Source organism: Lytechinus variegatus, chromosome 2 (assembly GCF_018143015.1).
Source record: "Lytechinus variegatus isolate NC3 chromosome 2, Lvar_3.0, whole genome shotgun sequence".
Classification (NCBI taxonomy): domain Eukaryota; kingdom Metazoa; phylum Echinodermata; class Echinoidea; order Temnopleuroida; family Toxopneustidae; genus Lytechinus; species Lytechinus variegatus.
The window spans coordinates 10,339,975-10,362,246 of record NC_054741.1 but is presented as its reverse complement, the minus strand read 5'-3'; the positions used below and the strand labels follow the sequence as shown (position 1 = coordinate 10,362,246).

The 22,272-nt window shown below is 34.8% G+C and overlaps 1 protein-coding gene across 2 annotated transcripts in view; it reads right to left on the bottom strand.

The window, feature by feature from the left end:
• The window catches only part of LOC121407283 (deleted in malignant brain tumors 1 protein-like), a 106,076-nt gene that overhangs the window by 62,801 nt on the left and 21,003 nt on the right, over positions 1-22,272 (bottom strand). The window contains exons 2-3 of one of the 2 annotated variants that reach the window (XM_041598262.1): positions 20,325-20,418; positions 8,931-9,041 (exon numbers count right to left, since the gene is read on the bottom strand). The gene's annotated coding sequence lies outside the window, so the exon portion shown is untranslated. Of the gene's footprint in view, positions 1-8,930; positions 9,398-20,324; positions 20,419-22,272 lie in introns of those variants that run through there. The other variant, XM_041598263.1, reaches the window with a different exon arrangement.

Genomic DNA, 22,272 nt, shown 5'->3' with positions numbered 1-22,272 from the left:
GATAAGAGAAGAGAGAGAAATTCATATTAGGTTGAAACTTGAAAGGTTTAAGTGGAATAGAAAGGAAGAAGAAAGAGATGGAGGGAAGCAATGTAAAAAAACACGAACACAGGAAAAAAAGGAGGGGGAGGTTGGATAAATGAACTTTTTGAAAGATGAAAGAAATATCACAAACTGTCTCACTCCTCCAAATATTCCATTGGTATTTACCCAGGGGCAGAAAAATACAGCAAATTCATGAATTGCAAACAGACAAAAAAATATATATTACTCATAAATTTGGATGAGTTAGAGAAGCAATAACCACTTTCAAAAGCATTTATTAAAAATGAAAATATGGCGGCTCGAATTCGGGATAGAAAAACACAATCAGTTGGATCATGAGATTTGTATTAAAGAGCCGAAAAAGGAAATATGGGGTCAACGAACCATACCTCAATTTTAGCAGGGCGAATCAGATCTGGATTTTCTTTTTACAAGAAAGAAGGGGATAATTGTAGTGTTGAATGAAAACAATATCACTAGATATACTGCCCTTTCACAGGGCAAAACAATAGTAATTTGAATGATGATTCCAGTGAAAAATGAGGCTTATGACAAATATTTAGCTCCTGTGAAACCAAACTAGAACATAATTAGAATAATGAACACTAATTACAATCACGTTACAATAGCAATCATCATTACAATGATGATTCAAGATTCATGCATGAAAAGGCCCTTTGTTCCTTATGTTAAGACTATTTTTTTCTAACAGATACAAAAAGGTCGCATTCCTATACAAATAATGTACATTCTCCTTGCATTGTATAAAAAGCTCTTGTAAATTGCTTTCATACATCTTTTAAAACTTAAAGAGAGATTGGTTTGAGAAGTACCATAAAAATCACCATCATATTTTTGAGGATATTATGAATATTTTACTTTTAAACTGGAAAAATTCCAAAGGGTGATTCACCAAGAGTTAGGTGTGATTTAGAGCAATGCTTAAATGCCAAACTGCCCATGTTATTTAATGCATAATCTAACAGAAGTGCTTTAAGCTTTAATACCACAAACTGGAGGAATTATATCAATGCTTTATTTCCAATTCGTCTAATGCCAATCGTCCACAACTAGTCTACTATCATTTAGTCTATCATCAGTTCATCCACTCACCACATGGTCTACTTTCATCCATTTTAATGCCATTCCGTCTAACAACCAGTTTGTCCAATAGCCATTTAGTCCATATACCACGTGGTCTAATTAAACTTAAGCATTAATTGTGCAAACTGAATGCTGAAAAGAAAATGGGTATTAGACCAACTGGTTATTAGACGAAATGGTAATGGACAAACTGGTGATTAGATGAAGTGATGACTGGACCAAATGGTAATTGGACCAAATGATTGTTAGACCAATTGTTGATGGACGGAATGGCATGAGACTGAATGAATGTAGACCAAGAGGTGAGTGGACAAGGATAGCAATTTACCACATCAATTACATGTATATCAAATTTCCTTCACACAGAATGATACTACTTTTCTGTGATACAAAATCAGATCATTGACAAATATTTCACATCACAAAGTTTTTCATTTTAGTAAAGTTTACCTCACATTATAAGGTAGTATGTCAAATTTAGAATTTGTACTTTACTGAGGTGATATAAGTTTTCACACCACACATGAGTTCAGCTTTGCGTAATTAATTTCACCCAACAGAGTCCTTATCCGTATAATAGTCCACAAACCTTCGAATGAAAAAAAGTACTCATCGAGCCAAACTGGAAGCAAATGATGTGCAGAAATAATTTGAAACATGAACTCACAGAGGAATGCAACATACAATTCCTTCTGAAATTTCATATGGAATCCACTGAAAAGAAATCATCTTTTTTCTGCAAGAAGGAAGAGTACTGCTCCTGAACATGACTGCCTGTAATCACCTTATTGCTATCAAACAATGAAAAGCAGAGGCAGAGTAAAACTTGTAGTATTCGGGCCTTCCTTTCCCCCCTTCACGAACGATTCACACAAAACCATTCATTTTTAATCCAATTAATTACATTTGAGTGCTTTCTTACGTTCGGTCAGGTAAAAAGGCGTTCTTGAAGCGTGAAAAAGAACCCCAGAATATTTGTTGGTGATTAATTCCTATAAAACCTACCGAGAAACGGTACGCAAATTGAATCAAGAGTTTATTGCTCATCGATCCAAGTAAAAATTTGTTTCTAATGGACCAGTGCTAAAGCAAATGAAATAGTGATCACACGAAGAGAGAAACTTATAAATGGTGGTTTCAAATAACAACCTGTAATCATGCATTACATTTCAACATCACATCAAATTACTCTTTCCTGCAAATCCCTTTGATATCCCTTCTGCTATTAAACGAGAGGATACTTTAAGATCTTTTAAAATCATGTGCCTGCTACTGATAAGACAAATCTTTGATTTTGTATAATAAACTACTTTACCTGCATGAATATTCCCTAAATTTTATTCAACTGCACTTCTATGATTTCAATTTGCTGGTTAGATGATAATAATATTAAGTGTATTTACCCAGGGTAGGCACTTCAGTTCCAAAAGCTGTTATCGCAGCGGGCCCTGCTATTATTAGGTGTTGATGGTAAAGAAAGAAATCACGAAAAGAATGAAATGTAACTTAGGATTATCATGACCTCAAATTCTTCTTTTAATTTTTCAATGCAGTTGCATAATAATGATAGAATTCATAATGCTCTTAAAAGTATTTTAAAAAGGTCTTAATTGCAACTTATCTTTGCTTTTCTTTGGAAGGGTTGTGACAGTTCTGACTCTGGCCTTGTACATATTTCTGATGTATTAAGTGCTTCATAAAAGCAAAATACCATTATCATCATTAGAATTTGCTTTATCATAGTTGGTCAACTTAAAGAACATGATTATATTACATGTCGAAAAAAAGACTAGAAATCTGTGTAAGGGGTCATTTAAACAAAATGATGAGCATGCTGTTACTAACAATATCTTTTGATAACATCCCCTCCCCGTAACTGCACACACAAATAGTACCATGTGATATGCAGTGCCCGCCTCTACACTCCCCCTCCCTGTAAGTGAGAATAAGATAAGGTAACATGTGAAGCGTATACCCTTCTATTTTCAACTTTGCTTATCAACTAAAAAAATTCTGTTAAATCAAAATTGGAGGAGAAAAAATCCCATATATCTTATTGATAAATTTTCCAACTCTTTGTTGTTGAGAGATAAAATGTATCCCTCTACCTTTTTGCGTGATATTTGATATTTAATTCTTTCCTCCACGCTCCTCCAGTCTGATTTCTTAGATCTGCCCTTGCCCAAAAGGAATGAAGGATTTGATCAAGATTCTAACTGGAGATTTTTTGCCCAATCCAAAATCATACTTTGTAAGCAGTGACCTGATTGTAAATTGATTAAAAGTGGATTACGGCCTTCCTAAAGTCTCTCAATATTCATATCGGGAGACAAACAAACAATGTTTGTACAATGTTTTTTTTACGTAAACAGGATGCAATTTCCTATGAAGCCAATTTATTTCTCTGTAACAAAAGATCTTGCGGAAAATAAAAATGATTGATGATTTGGTCTTAATATTATAAAAAAAAATACTGAAACAAAAAACTCTTATTTTTATTATCATTATTTTGTTTGGCATCACCTTTGCCTGGGAGGTAAAATGCAAACTGAAAAATAATGGTCCGTGGGTCTCTAATGATTAACTGATTGGGTTTGAAGGTGAAACACTGACTAAAGGCCTGGTCCCACTGGCTGACGGATGCAAAACGTATTCATAAAGGACACAGTGGACGAGCAAACATTTCGGGGGTCGCTTCATCCCTTTTCTTCTGCTCTAGAAATGGACAAAATTAGCAAAAACATAACAGAAAATAACAGACATGGCAGGGAGACTTGGCGGCCCTGACACAGGGACTCCATTCAACATGCTATCTGAGGGAAGGAGTGTTTTCCCCCATAACCTATCCTGCATCTATGAAATATAGGAAGGGCATGTCATGAGGCAATGCAGGCTTCTGCCATCTGCCCTGGGTGGACAAGAACCCATGATCTTTGGTTGGACAGGTAGACATTTAATTGACTGCCAGACAACGAACTTGATCTATCCCTCTTCAGCCTTTGAAAAAAAAACTACAAAATATCCCCTCTACCCTGTGGCAACCCCATCCCAAACCAACATAATATTGCTCATTATTTCTTGTCTGCACTGAATAATCGGTGTTAATTTTCTTGACAAATCTGAGATGCTTAACCCATTTTCCCAGGCTCTCTTTTTTCCACTCTTCATTTTCAACACTTTCTTTGCCCTTTGAAATATTTTGAACAAGTAACCCTGCCCCCGCAATAAAACCCCTCCAAAGCTCCAATGCACTGTAGAAAATAAAATGCTAATTCATCACTTACAGTGCTTGTATAGTGACTGCACTATGATTTTTGCTGATTTTCTAGTTGATTTAATTTAAACTAGAAAATCAGCACTCGTAGAGCAGTCACTATACAAGCACTGTAAGTGCTAAAATAGCACTTCATTTTTTACATTTTATAATAGTGCTGTAAGTTCTTGTCTACACTGTCGACTGGTGTTAATATTCTCGAAAAAGCAGAGATATGCTTTCATGTCCCCAACTCTCTCTTTCCAAATTTCATTTTCCATCAATGTCTTTGTCTTTTTAGATCAAACATTTTGAATAAGCGCAGAGTATATATTCAAACTGATATATGTTTTGATTCATCCACAAAGAAATACAAATTACAAATAAATATTTCCCGCCAGTTCAGACATGCTGAAGAAGCATCCTGGATCGGACGTGAAACTGTTCTCCGTTTCAAACCAGTAAGTCCAGACGATCAGATTTATTTCTATTCGTAATTTGTAAAGAATATATATAATTTCATTCATGCCCGCATTTCTTTCCAACCATCCTTTATGAAGAAAACAAAAGTAGTTAAGAGTCAAACCCTAGACAATTTGCAGCCAATGACATGCATGTATGCGACTAATTATTGCATTCATGTTTCAAAATGATACACCATGTCGCCAAAAACCCTGACAAATAAAAACTCTATTCGACAATTTTGTCAAGACGTCTTCTGTCTGTATCTTGGAGTTAAATTGAAAGAGTAGAACTTAAGAAACACCTACGCACTTCACATCGGAGATCTTAGTTTATTATCAATGTAGTTTGTCATTGTAGCTAGGCGACTTAGCATGTCTCTCATACATAATAAATCCCATACATGCTGTAGGCAGGAATAAGTACCACTAAGCAGCTTTATCATCTCGATATCTTCTCCATTTCTTTTGACAAGGGAGATGCTTTAAAAAAAATTATAGTACTGCAGAGCTTGAAAACTAAATGTATGTCACATCTTACTGGGTAATGCTGAAATTAGGCTTTTGGATTCAAATATGTAAAAATTATTAAATCCATCGACGTAATGAGGAATCTTTCATTCGCTTTAAGTTTCATAACGAATGCCAATGGCTACAAGGATATCTCTAAGATGATGGTTGTTGTAATTTTAGTTTGATTTTACATGAGTATTTCATAGCTTATGTAAGTAAAATAAAGACATCTCTTATAACACAAGGATCCAATCAGTTTATTCCCATCATGGGATCTACAGGCAGCAATGGCTGATATTACATGTACAACAATCACTCCTGCCTATATTTAATTTAAGAGAATAGCACTGGGGTTAGGATCATATGATGTTTTTATAAGGGTTACACTGCAAAAAAAAGCTGGTAAAATTTAACAACAGGCCAGTACGTGTTGAAAAAAGACCATCAGAAACAACTGTTTATTTGTGACTGGTGTTGTTTTAAATACAAATTTGGCATTAGCCCCCCCATCAGACTGGTGTCGTTTCAACACAATACAGAAATAATAATACATAAGATTGTATAGTGCATTTTCCATCTTGATTAGATGCTTCAGAGCAGAATAACAACCAAACAAATTGCATACATGTTTGAACAATAAGTCGATGTCTGTCAATAAGCACTCTTATACAGGTATGTTTTCAGGTTGCCCCTGGAGGTGGTCAGTATATACATACCTGCAGGCTTGTGGAAAATAAAAACACCAGGGGGGTGTTTCACAAAGATTTAAGTATGACTTAGAGTCGTACTTAAATGCCCAGTTACGTACGGTATGAAAGGCTTGACTGCATTGGTCAGATCGTGCCATGAGGACGCGCTTTACTGCGTATCTATCAATAAGATCGCGTGTTGCATATCATGTACGCGTCGGCATTTAAGTGCGACTTAAGTCATACCTAAATCTTTTGTGAAACACCCCCCAGAGATTTTAAAGTGTAGGTTTGGGAGATGAGGGTGTATACATGGCTTAATGTGCAGTGCTTCCATCATATAGGAGCAATTACTGATGGAGCAAATGCATGGGATCATATATAGGCAGGGTTGTAAAGTGTGTCCCAGATATAGTACTTTCACATCTCATAAAGATCAATGTAATTAATGGATCCAGAAAATGGCCTTGACATCCTCACTAATCTCTATTCATAATCAACTCAATTACCAAGCTTTAAATTGATTATTCCTTCAGCTCTGTTTAGGGGGAAATGAGATCGCCCTTGACAGTGTGGACGTGTTTACTGGGAGCTGCTTTCGGAGAAACTACAGATGTCACGCTGAGATCAAAGGGTATATAGATGAGAATTAACATGACAATGCTCTTTAGAAAGATTAGGTTTCTCAAGTCATTTTCTGGGTTATAATGTTGGGGGGGGGGTGTTTCATGGAGCCAATAGTTCATGATGTTTCACTAACAGATTTGTTCTGAGACAACCAAATGCAAGGATTTCAGCAGGTTATAACAGTAGCTTATAACTGTTGTAAGTGAAAATGATTATTTGATTTTTTTATTCCCTGTAACATAAAATATATAAATTGCTCAGTTGATTGAAAATAAAAGTCAAATGGCAAATCATGTGCAGAGAATAAAATTGATTATATAATTGCGTGTTTATCACAAGGCTCTTGGACTTAATAAATTAACAACTGCAATTGTTTGTACAATAGATCTATAGCTTGGAATTTTACACCAGGATTGAAAAAATTTAACTTAATGTTTAGAATATTATAACAGGCACCATGAGGGTATGGCTACACACAGACATCCCAGATTTTTTAGTTGAAAAACAGGGGTGATTTTGCCACAAAATAGGACAGACAATGTATTACCCATCAAAGTGCACACTATTTATTTCAGAATATGAACATCCAAACCATGCAAGAGCTCTGAATGACCATTCCTCCAAATTCATAATAATTGAGAGGTCTGTGTATCTCATGTTCTCCCTGGAGCTGAGCTAACATTCGCCTATCCACCCTCTCATCCTGACGTGACGCTTTTCACGCATCGATAACACGGCACGGGATCGACCTTTCTCAGGTGATACAAGAATCGATGCGAGCAGGCCTCATTAATCCATTTACCCTAAAATTGTTTTCCGGCATGGGTTGGATGAAGCGAACAGTGCCCTTGAACATTCCTGGGACGGGATAGGTGATCAGGCTCATCATCCGGCCCAGGATTCTCCCATGCCTTCACCTGCCTCATAGTCAGATTTTGTTCGGGTAACAAGAGTGAGCCCACATTTCCAAAACAAATTCTCTGTTTTTCACCTCTCCCTAAATCAGGCCTTTCAGTCGTGAAGAACACGGCCATGTTTAATCTATTCTATGCTCACCATTCAAAAGGAATGAATAACTTGACATCTAAAATGTACCCCGTATACAGATTGTCTTTCCTGTTACATAGAGTGATATTTCAGTCACATTGTTTTGTTGATGTGAGTGTGATAGAAGTAAAGGGGTATGGTAAACATGAGAAAAACTGATAAATTTTATCTAAGTTACATGTACTTTCTCCCTCAAAAGGCCTCTTAACCAATTTCTACTATTTTCTTGCTGTTATCAAAACCAAATAGATACATTTCATCTAAGCTTGCCTTAGACAAATTTCTTTCGCAGAATATAAGAAAATAATTTGATCCCAATCTTTTCCTTACCAAGACAAAACTTTTATTGGTTTACCTGTTTCTTGCTAAACTGTAAGCCTGTATCAATACTTTGTGGTGTAGTGTTTTTCATGTTAATCATAAATATTCAAGTTCATTGATAAATATGACATGTACTTGGAGCTTATTTGGATCTAAGATGTATTGCATTAACTAATTTGAATTATAAGTGAATCATGTCAACTTTATACCTCACATCTTCACTGAAAGTAATATTTGCCACAATCAAGATGAAAACATGGAAAAAATGAAATTAAAAATTCGGCTTACATTTACATTTTAGCACTTCATATTCTAGACATACTTGCAAAGTATGAAAAGCTTCATTGACTTTCCCATGGACCCCGATACAAAACACACATGACCAACTAAATTGTTTAATAAAATCATCCCTAGAATCAACTAAACAGCTTTATGGAACATTGTCCTGAACAAATAAAATTAAGGTACTATAGCCATTATATCAAAGTATGCAAGTGATTATCTGGTCATTCAAATGATGGAGGTTGACCAGAGTTTAGAGCTCCTGAAAAATACCATATGATCTATAAAAAAACCCCCACAAATCTTAGGACAAAATATATCTGTTTTCATAGGACAGTGAATGAAATAACATTTTATTTCTTTAAATTCCAAACTATAGACAAAATACATGCCTTAAAGGATGGCTAACATTCTGAATTTTCTCCAAAATGAATGAAAACTTTCGTAAACGATTTCCATAAAGAAACAATGCTTTTCACAGATAAATATATCATATAAGATGTTATGAAAATAGAAATAATAGATACCACAAACCACAAGGATTAAATTGAGACAGAATGATTAAATAAAAAACAAGTCTCTACTCACCGATATTGGTAAGGCAGTCTCAGACAATGTTAAAAGCTACACTTCAACTTGAGAAGGAGTTTGATGAATTGTCGAGCATGAACCTCAACTCTTTCTGATATTCCTCTCCCCCTGAAAATATCAGCAAATAAGATGATATGAAAAGGAGGAGGACAAATAAATACGACATGCCCTGAGGGGCTTAGCGAGTAGGCTGTACCACATGGATTACGATACGTTGTCTTCGGCGGCAGAGTTATAATCACAAATCGGCCTCCAGTGTAGAGTTCCCTGGCATACCCGACAATGATCTTATTACAACTGAACGGGGAGAAGTCCAAACGGCAGATTGAACAGAGGCTGAAGAAAGAGAGAGGGTTAGAGCAATGTTCACCGGACAAGACGTACGGAATGAAGAGGAGATGCAGAGCACAGGGAAAGCATGTCCGACTCCGGAGAGGAGCATCACCACAACTGTGCAACTGCATCGGTTGAAATAAACATCCCTCCAGATTCGGTTGTCACGGCAACCAGACACGTAGCCAGATAACCAGCATGAAGAGGATGAGAGCTTATTCACCTCTTAGTTGCTGTTGATGTTTTTTGCTCTGGGATAAAAGTGATACAAATGACAATTCTTGTTTTTGTGGTTGTTATTGGATTGGCTATGACAAAATGATATAGGAGGGTGACATTATTCCGAGATGATCAGCTAGCAGGGGAGATTAATGTTTCTAATTTTACAATCTTTCTTCCATCTCACATTGAGCTTTGGACATATCAGATGTACATGTAACAGATTCCATTACACCATCAACCGAATGCTATAACTCTTCAAACAACTGCGCAATTTTCAACAATTTCTTAACATCTCCCTTTAAAACTGATAGGTCCAATCTGATTTATTCATTATGGATTTGATATTCACTCTTGTGTACTAACTACCAACATTCACATGGTATTATAAAAAGCAATACATTGATAAATTATTAATCATAACTGTAACAAAAGAACTTTTACAATAATTGTGTAATTTAACCTAATCACTTGTAATAGTGATAGAGATGATGCCAACTAATAAAAATAGAACAAAGAAGAGGAAGAAGGAGGAGGAGGAGTAAAAGAAGAAGAAGAGAAAGAGGAAGAGGAGAAATAATAAAAAGAAGAATAGAAAAAAAAAGAAGAGGAAGAAGAAGAAGATGGAGGAGAAGAAAGTAACAAACTTTTTATGTTTACCCCAAAGCAACATCCTATAATTCTAGTCAAGTAATTTCTTAACCTCCCAACCTAATAATTTAAAAGTCATGTTAAACAAACTGAGTCATTCAAAACATGCTTTCTGCTAGCTTTGTCCTAAGGATTCACTCCGGGCATGCTCAAACTCTACATTTTTCAATTTGCTGGGCAGCTGCTTTTAAATTGGTGCCGGAAAAAGCGGAAAAAAGAAGGCATATTTGTGAAGAATCAAAAATCAATACCACAGTTCAGTTTGGAGCTTCTCGGGCCAGCCGCCTCAGTGTGAAACTCCCGCGAGAGGACAATGGTAGCATCTGGAATTATTAGGAAGAGGAGGATGTGTGATATGAAATTCATTGTTGTTATGAAATTTGGGGGAAAGAGATTTTCATATGCATCTCTCGACATACATGTAGACCTGCTTTTTAAATGATGCAATGCTCTGCATACTCAAAGTGGTATTCCTAAAGGCTCATTTAAAATCCAACTGCTTGTGAGTAGAAAAAGCTCATTGACCTATAACTATCTTTTACAGGTAAGAAGAGCTTATTCTAACAAGAACGTGGATTGTATAAAGTTCACATAATAACAAGTGCATAAGGGAAAAAAATCATGTAAGTGAGCAAACATCAAGAAAAACCTATTTAAATAGAATAATGTGCTTATATTGAGTAAAATGATATTTAAAAAGAATTTTGAGAAATTTCATGTGCTAGACTCAAAAGTGAAATACTGTCTATACATCAAGAGCATGATGCAATCAAGTTTAATTTTGTCAATTCAATATTAGCATATACCTCTCCAATATACATGCACATCAGGATGTAAATTCCAAAGTATGTTTCATTCTTCTATTATGTATTAAATTATATAGTATTAAGTATATCAATTTGGTTGTGATACTAGTGAAATCTATATGACTTATAACTGATACATTGCCCAGAAAACTTGGAAGTAGAAGGGAATTACAGAAGAGACTATAAAGTGCAAAAATTATACAAAAAATTCTATAATTAGCCTTTGGCTCCTGTCTGCATTGCATATCATTTAGAATAAACTGATTCATCTATAGTGCCACTGTCCATCATGGTTACATGGGTTTATAATAAGTACTAGATTTATGGTAGAAACAAAGCACCTGCCCTCACTTCACAAAGGCACTAAAATAAAATGAATTGCTTTGAAAATGTAAGCATTTGCAATTTCAGGGGCTCTTGAACATCGCTTATGATAAGATGATACATGGTTTGGAATATTGAAGATTCTGCTGACAGATTTATTAGTGAATGAGGTAGACTAAACACTGGAGGCATTCAGATTAGATAACAACAAAGAAAAGGTAAATGTGATATTGTGATTCACTGTGATAAATGAGATGGAATATACTGGCCAAATCCAAAATAAACACTTTCCTCAATCTTATTATGGAGAGCTCCAGCGAAACCTCTCCATGCACTTTTTTAAACAGTAGTGGTTTCAAACCGCCTCGATCACAAGAATCCCCGTTAAATTACGAGAACTTTTTAAGGCTAAAAAATATCTGTTAATTATTCTTGCATTCACACCGCCCCGAAACACATCCTTCGGGATAAGTTCCCGAAGTTACGAGCATGCGCAGTATGGTCTGATAAGCAGGCAAGGCGCGAGATTCAAAATCACTAGCCCAGCAGCCACCCACGCCGCCGCGCCCAACGACATGCTGGGCTAAAAGTTCCCGTAATTTGCTTTCACATTGCCAAAATACCTGCGACCTTGGAAAAATCCCCAAGAAAGTTCTCGTAATTTCGCCAAGTACCTACTATTTAGCGGGTATTTTCTTTCGGGGAAATTAAGCGTAGTTTGCTTTCACATTACCAAAATACCTGGTATTTTCTGATCGGGGTAAATTTCCCGATCAGAGAATACCTGGAACTGGCGAACTTCGAGGCGGTCTGAAACCACCTAGTGATTCTAAATGTCAGATAAAACAACAGATTTTTATCATAAAAGTACATCAAGGCTGAGATATTAAGAAAAAAAGTTCTAAATGTATATCAAACCCCATAAGTACTGAGGAATTTCCAATCATTTGCAATGTAGAAGTAGCTATTATAATTCTCCTTACAAGTTACATGTTAGAAAGTTAATACTAACAGCACTTTCCAACTCTGATCAATAAATATATGAAAAAGGAAGCAGAGGTAGAGGGGGGATGCTGATGTAAAAGATGAAGTAATTGAATTTTAAAGTTTGTTTTAGGACAGTCTTAAAAAGCATGGAAAGGTGTGATTAAAATAATATGAATAATGCCTTCCATAGTTTAATGATACCATATATTATTGGTAAAACCAAGATACCTTGGATCATATGACAGATAGTTGATGAATTGGTTGACATTAGAGGTCATATGGATGAGGGATGGTCCCATATATTCAGATTAAAAATAGAAGCATTATCATAACTGACATGTGTAATAGCATTTTATCATTTGCAAATAGAATGCCAGTGGGCAAATCAATATGAATTTTTACCTTCACCCTACATTTTGCATAATGTTGATCAGTGAATCTTATAATGGTAAAAGAAACCATGTTGAAGGAAGCAGGCAGCCATGTTTGACTATTGGGTGGTCAGAGATTATTGCGGGTGACATGTTTGGATTGACAATTCACATGTTTTGCTACGGTATCCAAAGGATTACCAAATAATAATTTTTACATATTGTATATTTTAGTTTTTACATTTTGTATATGGGTGCATTGTGGTCTAGTGGTTCTGACTCTTGCCTTTCAAACAGAGGGTCATGGGTTTGTATCCTAGCCATGACATGTTTTCCTTCTGCACTCGACCCAGGTGAGGTAACTGGGTACCGGCAGGAAGTAATTCCTCAAAAAGCTGTGCGCCCAGAATTGGTATAGACTAGCTTAGCTGGTGTTATATAGGAGCGCCTTGAGCACCTAGGAAGATTACATGCGCTATACAAATCCTATATTATTATTTATAGGACACCTAGATAGATCATTGGCAATTGATTGGTTGTTTGATATCAATCATTCGAACCATTTTACAATGACGTTATCGACCGTGCAATTTAGGATCCATTCATTGTGCAATTTTGGATCCATACGATTTTGTCCAATGCACATGCACATTGTATGCACCATACGCGACAATCAACAGACCGAGCTCGCACTGCATGATCATATTTTGCATCAAAATAGATAAATTTCCTCTGAAAAAACATAGTTTTAAGTGTCATATAAGCCAAATAATGACTGTTCCTTCATTCATACAATGGACAGAATACTTCATCCGGTGGAATATGAAATGAAAGATTCATTCAGCTCGGCTACACGTTGTTGAATGGATATTTTCATCTTTCACCTCATGAAGCATTCTGTTCATTGCACACATAAATATAAATCATTTGTACATTATTTCAAAAAGAATGTACAATCACGTGGTAAACTGGTTCAATAAATCAGTACCAGTGGGAACAGATCCAAGAAGGTAATTGTGAACAGGGTCTTCCCTACTGGAGTCAAAGAATAAGTTCCAATGGAAATAGGTTCAGAAGGGTGACTATGAATGGTGTATTACAATGAAACTTCTAAACTGCTTTAAAGGACAAGTCCACCCCAACAAAAACTTGATTTGAATAAAAAGAGAAAAATTCAACAAGCACAACACTGAAAATTTCATCAAAATCGGATGTAAAATAAGTTATGGCATTTTAAAGTTTTGCTTATTTTCAACAAAATAGTTATATGCACAAGCCAGTTACATCAAAATGAGAGAGTTGATGACATCACTCACTCACTTTTTCTTTTGTATTTTATTATATGAAATATGAAATATTTTGATTTTCTCATCATTGTCATGTAAAATGAAGTTTCATTCCTCCCTAAACACGTGGAATTCCATTATTTTAACATTTTGTGCTTCAGGCAAGGAGATCCTTATTGTCAAATTTCGTAAAAATTTAAATATTGTATAATTCAAACAATAAAAAACAAAAGAAATAGTGAGTGAGTGACATCATCGACTCTCTCATTTGGATGTAACTGGCTTGTTCATATAACTATTTTGTTGAAAATAAGCGAAACTTTGAAATGTCATAACTTTCTTATTTTACATCCGATTTTGATGAAATTTTCAGCATTGTGCTTGTCTGATTATTCTCTATTGATTCAAATCAACATTTTTCTGAGGTGGACTTGACCTTTAATGAATTGGGTCAGTGGGAACAGGTTCAAGAAGTTAATTGTGTATAGTGTCTTATCTGGAGGAGTTGTTTTACAATGAAGCAATCAATCTTCTAAACTGGTTCAATGAATCTGTTCATCTGGAATTCCGAATAGGTTTACAAAGAAACTGTGAATGGGTCTATGTTTACATGCGTCATTTACATGACCCGCCAAACTGACAAGAATAACTGAAGGTAATACAAACACAAGTCACTATCTATATCCTCAAGCCTTAGGTTTTCAGATCTACCTTCAACATACAAGATAAACTATAGCATTGAACATCATAGAGACAGTATCTTGAATTATAATAAAGAGAACTTAAAAGTCAGCAGCAGAAACGTTGAAGTTCAGTTTTACCTGCGGGGCAAGCTTGGTATTGCCGGGCAGTGACCTCCTTTGTATTACATATCTAGCTGTTCGGTACGATGACTGATGTTTCCTGTCCAATAGAGGATAGGTTGATGTCGGGCGGGGCTAATCTTTGGTCGACGGGAAGCCTACATGCATCACGCCCCATTAGGTGCAACATGTAGAGTATTAATAAAGCTATTGTAAGAATCATCATCAAATTATCTTCTGCTTTATCCATTAAAACATGGATGACTTAGAATATATTTTGTGTAGCTCTCTTTAAGAGGGTTGAGGCTTAAAACAGATTTCATATGAATGAGCTTGAATACAAATTGAAAGGCAAAAGCACACACATATTTTGTAACTAATACTTTCCATAATATAAATTCTTTGAAACTATGCTTTTTATGTGAATCAAAAATTGAATTTCAAAATTTATCCATTAACACCATGCATTAGCTATAGTATGATCACACAAAATAGATGCAATAAATTATCAATAAAAAGGTACGTTTTCTTCTCTTAAACAGCAACATTTAGATGCAGAGAATGTTATGCCTTTATGCTTTCAATGTTTTCAAACATTGCACTTGACTTATTCAACATACAAATCTCTCAGCAATGCCTGTCATCTCCCAGTAATGAGCATCTTTGCATCACGTCTTGGTAAAACACATTTTATCTTTCTTCTATCGCTCTCCCCATACATCATACTTAATCTTCTCCTTATCTCTTTCATCAACAAACATGCTTATGAAGTAATCATTTTCCTGGAACAAATTGACTTACCGAAGTCAGAATGCAATACAAGTATACTAGGGCATAGGGTATTAATGTCGGGTATCTAATCATTCGCATTCTTGTTGGACACTGCCCCACTACTCATGTCCTGGTAACAACATATTCCAGCATCTCTCTAATCACTTTGCTTTGATCAAAATCTATGATTCATTACATTTCTGTAGAGCCTTAGCAATCATGGACTAATTATCCTCTCAAGTAAATTTCCTCCAAAATTGGGTCATTAGCCATTAATACCGACTGGGCTCCATCGAGCAGCCTCTCAATCAAAACATCTTGTTGCCTTTTGACAAAAAAAGAGGCAGTATTCAATCAATCTGCAAATTGGCAACTTTGGAGGAAAGTAATTTGGAATTGATAACTCACTAACAAAAAATACATTTTGCCAACCATGAAATCATTCCGAGATCAATTTTGTGTTGTATAGGCTCTGAAGGGACGGTTGATTGCATTGGCTGCTAGATTTACAGCAAGGACAATGTAGTTGTAATGGATACATCTCCCTCATTAACTTTTTCATTTCCACTCCCGTTATCATTATATGATCCTCAATTTATAAAAAAAAAATTAAATCCTGAATTTATCAATCTCTAAACTGCAAATATGCATTATGCAATTATCTGCTCTACAGAACTCATCGTCTTAACCCTTAACATGCCACTGAAGCCGATCACAGGGAGCTGTAATTCATCTGCCACTGATTTTCTGAGAAACTTTTAAGGATTATCATACAAGAAGGCCTGCCAAAAATGAAATTATTGTGTACTCCACAGCTCAATAACCTGAAAAATCACCTCCAATAAATATACTTTTAGAGCTGCAGAATATTTTAAGCTCCTAAATTCAACTACACTTAGCAGAGAACATCACCATGTAAATAGAAACCATAAAGGGCTGTAATCATGTCTGGTAAAATAAAAAAATATTTGAGCATCAAAAACAATCAAAATTCTTACATTTCAATCAAATGCTTCACAATCATCACCTTAAATCAATCCTAGACATGTCCATGAGGCAAAACAGTCATTTTAGTTTCAATGAAATAATGTAAGGCTGACACGAACAGCAACCCAAGACTTCACGACTATCACAACTACGTGCTTCACATTCAAAGGCAATTTGAGAAGCCGCACACATCAATACAAGTACTTTAAAAGTGAGAAAGCATCCTGTCCGACTCATTTGCTGTTCCAGCCCCTGCAGGGGAAAGGCCAGTTCAGTTTACATGGAGAAGGGGGAAAGACTACACCTCAAGTTCAGCATAAGTTCTTGCTTCTCACTTTATTGCATTAACAAAACCAACATGCTTTTTCTCTGCTGTTGGTATAAGGAGCCGTTTAGATTAGGAGGTTGTTGTGATGTAGCACAAAATGTCTCTCCAAATCAAATTTGCTAAATGATTACATTCTCATTCTATATCTCATATTACATTGCTTGCAAAATGTTAACTAAATGTAAAATCAAATATTTCAATATGAATTACACACACAATTCCATTCTTTGTGCCTGAGGAAATGCAATTCAAATCAAGAAAAATATAATATACAACTTGGTTACTATCCAAACTTATAACTATTCTTTACAAATTAAAAGTGCCTGAACAAATGCCTTAAGCAATGACCAAATTTTAAAGAAATAAATATTATAAATTGAGCATTACCATTCGATCTTTTAAATTTCATCTTGAATTCCAAGAATACCAATCTGTTGATACTGTACTCCAAGGTGTATACAACATTTTTTTTACTATGTTAATTCAACTTACTTGAATCCAAATCACCAGACTATGTTCATTGTGGAACATCATTCAAATCATCTTTAATCAATCTTGCTGACTTTACCCAATTTCAGGTCATGTCACTATAGGTGTAACATTGATCTATGTTCTCTTTAGTCTTTTTGCAACACACAAGTCCACACTGGGACCATTTCATGAAAGTTGTCAGCACTGAAATGTTGTCTTTCTTGGACAATTACCATAGTAACAGTCAGAGGCTAGTGCCTAACAGACAATCAAAACCAACAATTTCACTGAAATTGTCAGAGCTGACAATTTAGTCAGTGCTGACAACTTTCATGAAACACCCACGTGATTAGGGGAGTATTCAATGAAAAGTTTTGTCTGTGATTTTCATCTACTACTTTTCTCTTAGCCAATCAGATACAAGGGTTTACAGTAGCTTATAACAAAAGCCAGTGAAGTGTTTGCTGAAATGCTCCCAGGTAACACTCTTTGACTAATGAAAAAAGGAGGAAATACAGCCTTCAATCTCCTATTGAACTAACATCCTGTTGATTCCAACTGAACAGTAAGTTAATATATTCAGTAGATCAATTAAATAAATTTCAATCAATATATTCTAATAAATTAATCAAATCAAAACTTTGATGTCTAATATAACAAATAGACATCAGGCTGAATATAAACATAACAGTAAGTTAATATCTTCAGTAGATTAGTTCAATGATTTTGAATATATTCTGATAAAATCATAAAATTTTCTTCTCTCATCGATCAAAAGAGATATCTGGCTGAAAAATATAAAATGTAACAGTAAGTTAATATTCAGTAGATCAGTGAAATTTATTTGAACGAATATATTTTTTCAAATCAAGCCTTTCATATATCATCAAACAAGTAGATATCTCGGATATTAAATTAACAGTGATTTACTTTCATTTTATCAGTAAAATCATTCTAAATCAATATATTCAATAAATCAGGCTTCCAACTCTCATTAAATGAGCAGATTCTGATTGAATGAAATTGAAAAGTGAGTTAATATCTTCGCTAGATCCATAAAATAAATTTAAATGTATATTGTCGCCTTCCCGCACAAGGCCATTAGCAGCACGCACTGCGCATGGCCTTCCTGCTCAAAGGCCGTTAGTGCGAACTGTTCACTGCACAATAACAGCCTTTGTGCAGGAAGGCAATGCGTAGTGCGCGCCAATGGTTACACCCTGTAATTCCGAAGGTTCGTAATTGCGTAAATTGCCTATACCTCGATGTTCGTTAATCCGAAAACGTAAAAGGGTTCTTTAATCCGAACATTTCCGGCATTATTCCGAAGGTTCGATAATCCAAAAACGAAATAAGGTATGATGTTCCGAAAGATCCTTAATCCAAAAACGAAATAAGGTTCGTTGTTCCGAAGGTTCGATAATCCGAAAAACGAAATAAGGTTTGATGTTCTGAAGGTCCGTTAATCCGAAAACGAAATAAGGTTTGTTGTTCTGAAGGTTCGTTAATCTGAAAACGAAATAAGGTTTGTTAATCATTTCGTTTTTGGACTAACAAACCTTCAGAAGTACGAACTTCATTTCGTTTTCGGATTAACGAACCTTCGGAATTACGAAATTCGGACTAACAAACCTTCTGAATTACGAACCTTCGGAAATACGAACCTTTGGAATAACGAACCTTAGGAATATCCGAACCTTCGGAATAACGAAGCTTCAGATTTACTAATGTATGAGCGCACCAACGGCATTTGTGCAGGGAGGCAACGATATGCTTTCAAAGCTTTACATCTCCAATCCAACGAGCAGATAACTGGTGGATTTCAAATTTAACAGTAAGTTAATATCTTCAGTAGATCAGTTATAATTGAATCAAAATATTCTTATAAAATGCAATACAATTTTTTATCTCTTATCTAGAAAACATATATCTGGCTGAATTTATATCAACAGTAAGTTAACATCATTAGTAAATCAGACAAATAAATTTGACTTGATACACTCTAAAAAAATCAAATCAAACCTTTCACCTCTCTGCAAACAAAAATATATCAGACAAATATAATTTCAACATTAAGATATCTTCTGTGGTTAGGTAGAAGTTTTTGAATTAATATATTCTTTTTAATCAATTCTATTACCTCTCATCAAATGAGAAGATAACTGGTGGATATAAAACTTAACAAATCTATGAATAAATGAATGAATTAGTTACAAGATTTTGATGAATAAGTCAAACAAAATGATGTCATTTATACACGATTAGAATTGAAGTTGCATTGATGCTTCCCTGGAATAAATATTTTTGGTCAAATTACCATTTTGAATTCATCTTTTAATGAGTTCATTTTCAGTGTTAAATGATAAAAATAGATCCAACTCTGCTTTGAACTACACATGGGACAAAAGCTTGATTTTGACCTCATTTATGGAAGCAAATAAACAAATCCTGTTACAAAGACAATAGAAACAAATCTCACTAATTAATCAAACTAGATGAAACTAGTCATCTCTCATTATATTTCAATCTTTATGACATATACATATAGATATCATGCAGTAACCATATGTTAACGGCACCATCCGTATCCACTACCCTACCCTCAAGAGTAATACCTGATAAATTTTCTCAGTCCACATTTACTCATTCCTGATGAAATTAAAATCCTCCTTTGGGGGTCAAGTTAAACTAACCAACCAACCTTTATTTTACATGTGTGACGTCAAGACATTGTCCCGAGGATAAAATTTGTTTTTGTCTTTGTAGTAAGAATGAGATATTTGAGGTACATGCAAAGACCAGGAAAGTGTCACCATTGTCTTTGATCACACACAGTATCACAGTATCTACTGGGGTTTAGGCTTTTGTATGAAGCTATGGTTCTACAAACCCGGGGCAAAAGAAAAACATAAATGGGGCTTAAAAATTTGCTTGCCTGTTGGGGCAATGAACTTCAGTAAGGGCATCGTGAGAACAAATTATCACCATTTTCACAAACCATCCTTTCTCCTTATTTGAAAAATTTGATAGATTGTATAAAAAGTATATACTCACAAAATTGCAACAATCTCGGTGCTTGTTCCCTAGTAATACCAAATCACGGAAACGGCATGATTTTCTAATGCCTGTAAGTCTTCAACAGGAATTTCTGCAAAAAAGTGTGGTGCACAAAAGATGTGAAAATATCATATTTTAAAATGAAACATTAAGATTTCTATTAAATAACATGTAAGCATGAAATTCATTTATAGAAATAGAAATTTGCTTGCATCTTCACATGTTCTAAACTATCCAAGTAAGTCAAGAATACAAAATAAGCTAAAGCAATAGAAAGGTAAGAAAGAAACATCCTTCTTACTGGTAAATTCACTGTCATTTCTGATGCATATTATATTCACTGATTGGCTTTATCACCGAAATATAAATTCATAACAGGTTGTTTTGAAAACAGATTTGCTCTTCATGAATTATACATAATTCAATGGAAATTGAGCCGAGGCATAGAATGAGAATCATTTATTTTTCATACAGTACACTCTATATTAATAAAATGATTTGAGAGATTGAGATCAACATTTATTTCCAATAACAAAATATAATGAAAGTAAATGTGAGTCAAATTGCAGAGTGGTTTATATGTTGCATACAGTAGAAGTTGAATATAATCATATTTCTTCATTTTGAAATTTTCATGTCATGACGTAATTTACTCAAATTTTCCCAAAATGTTTTAGATTTAATGTATTACTTGTATCATTTAGTGATATTATATATACATGTATGTCATACCATAGATAGTCTTAACTGAATGCCGTGTGCAAGATTAATCTTGAAGGACAAGTCCACCACAACAAAAACTTGATTTGAATAAAAAGAGGAAAATTCAACAAGCATAACACTGAAAATTTCATCAAAATCGGATGTAAAATAAGAAAGTTATGGCATTTCAAAGTTTTGCTTCATTTCACAAAACAGTTATATGCACATCTCGGTCGGTATGCAAATGAGGAACTGATGACATCACTCACTCACTATTTCTTTTGTATTTTATTATATGAAATATTTTTATTTTCTCGTCAATGTCATGAGAAATTAAGTTTCATTCCTCCCTGAACACGTCGGATTTCATTATTTTAACATTTTGTGCTTCAGGCAAGGAGGTCCTAATCATCAAATTCGTAAAAATTGAAATATTGTATAATTCAAACAATAAACAACAAAAGAAATTGTGAGTGACATCATCGACTCTCTCAATTGGATGTAACTGGCTCGTTCATATAACTATTTTTTTTTAAATAAGCGAAACTTTGAAATGTCATAACTTTCTTATTTTATATCCGATTTTGATGAAATTTTCAGCATTACTACCATTATACCCCCAAACATAGCTAAACAAAGGGACTTTTGGTAAATTAAACCAAATAAAATAGAATGACGCTGAAACATGTCCATGGGTCAACTTTTACTGCAGTACCATAAACATCATTCACATCTGACTACATCAAAAGTAGCTCAAACCTTTACAGTATTTGGAATGGATATTCTCAAGTGGAATCTATTACATCATGTAATGACAAGAGCAAGTGTGTCAATTATACCATATCCAGGACAACAACAAAGAGATAATGATTTCAAGAAGAAATGGATTCAGGTTTCATAACTTCCTAGTTACGCCCCCCTAGGGGCAGATATTTGTTGTTTTATTCATATAATGGTGAAGATATATCAACGATTTGGATGCTTGATTTAATAGAGTGGAGAAAAACAAATTTTGTAATTTCCCTCAACAGGCTCCACTTTATTGGCCCATTCTTTTTCTTCCTGTTGCTTTTTCTTTATAGTATTGTGTCTAAATCAGTTTGGATGCCTTAAGTATTTTCTTCTCTGAACTGAAAGTGAGATAATATGAGGATGGAGATAAACAAAACAAAAATTGGGGAAAGATAAGAGAGACAATGTGAACAGGAGATAGCTGAGAGAAGGTGGTTTCAGACCGCCTCGA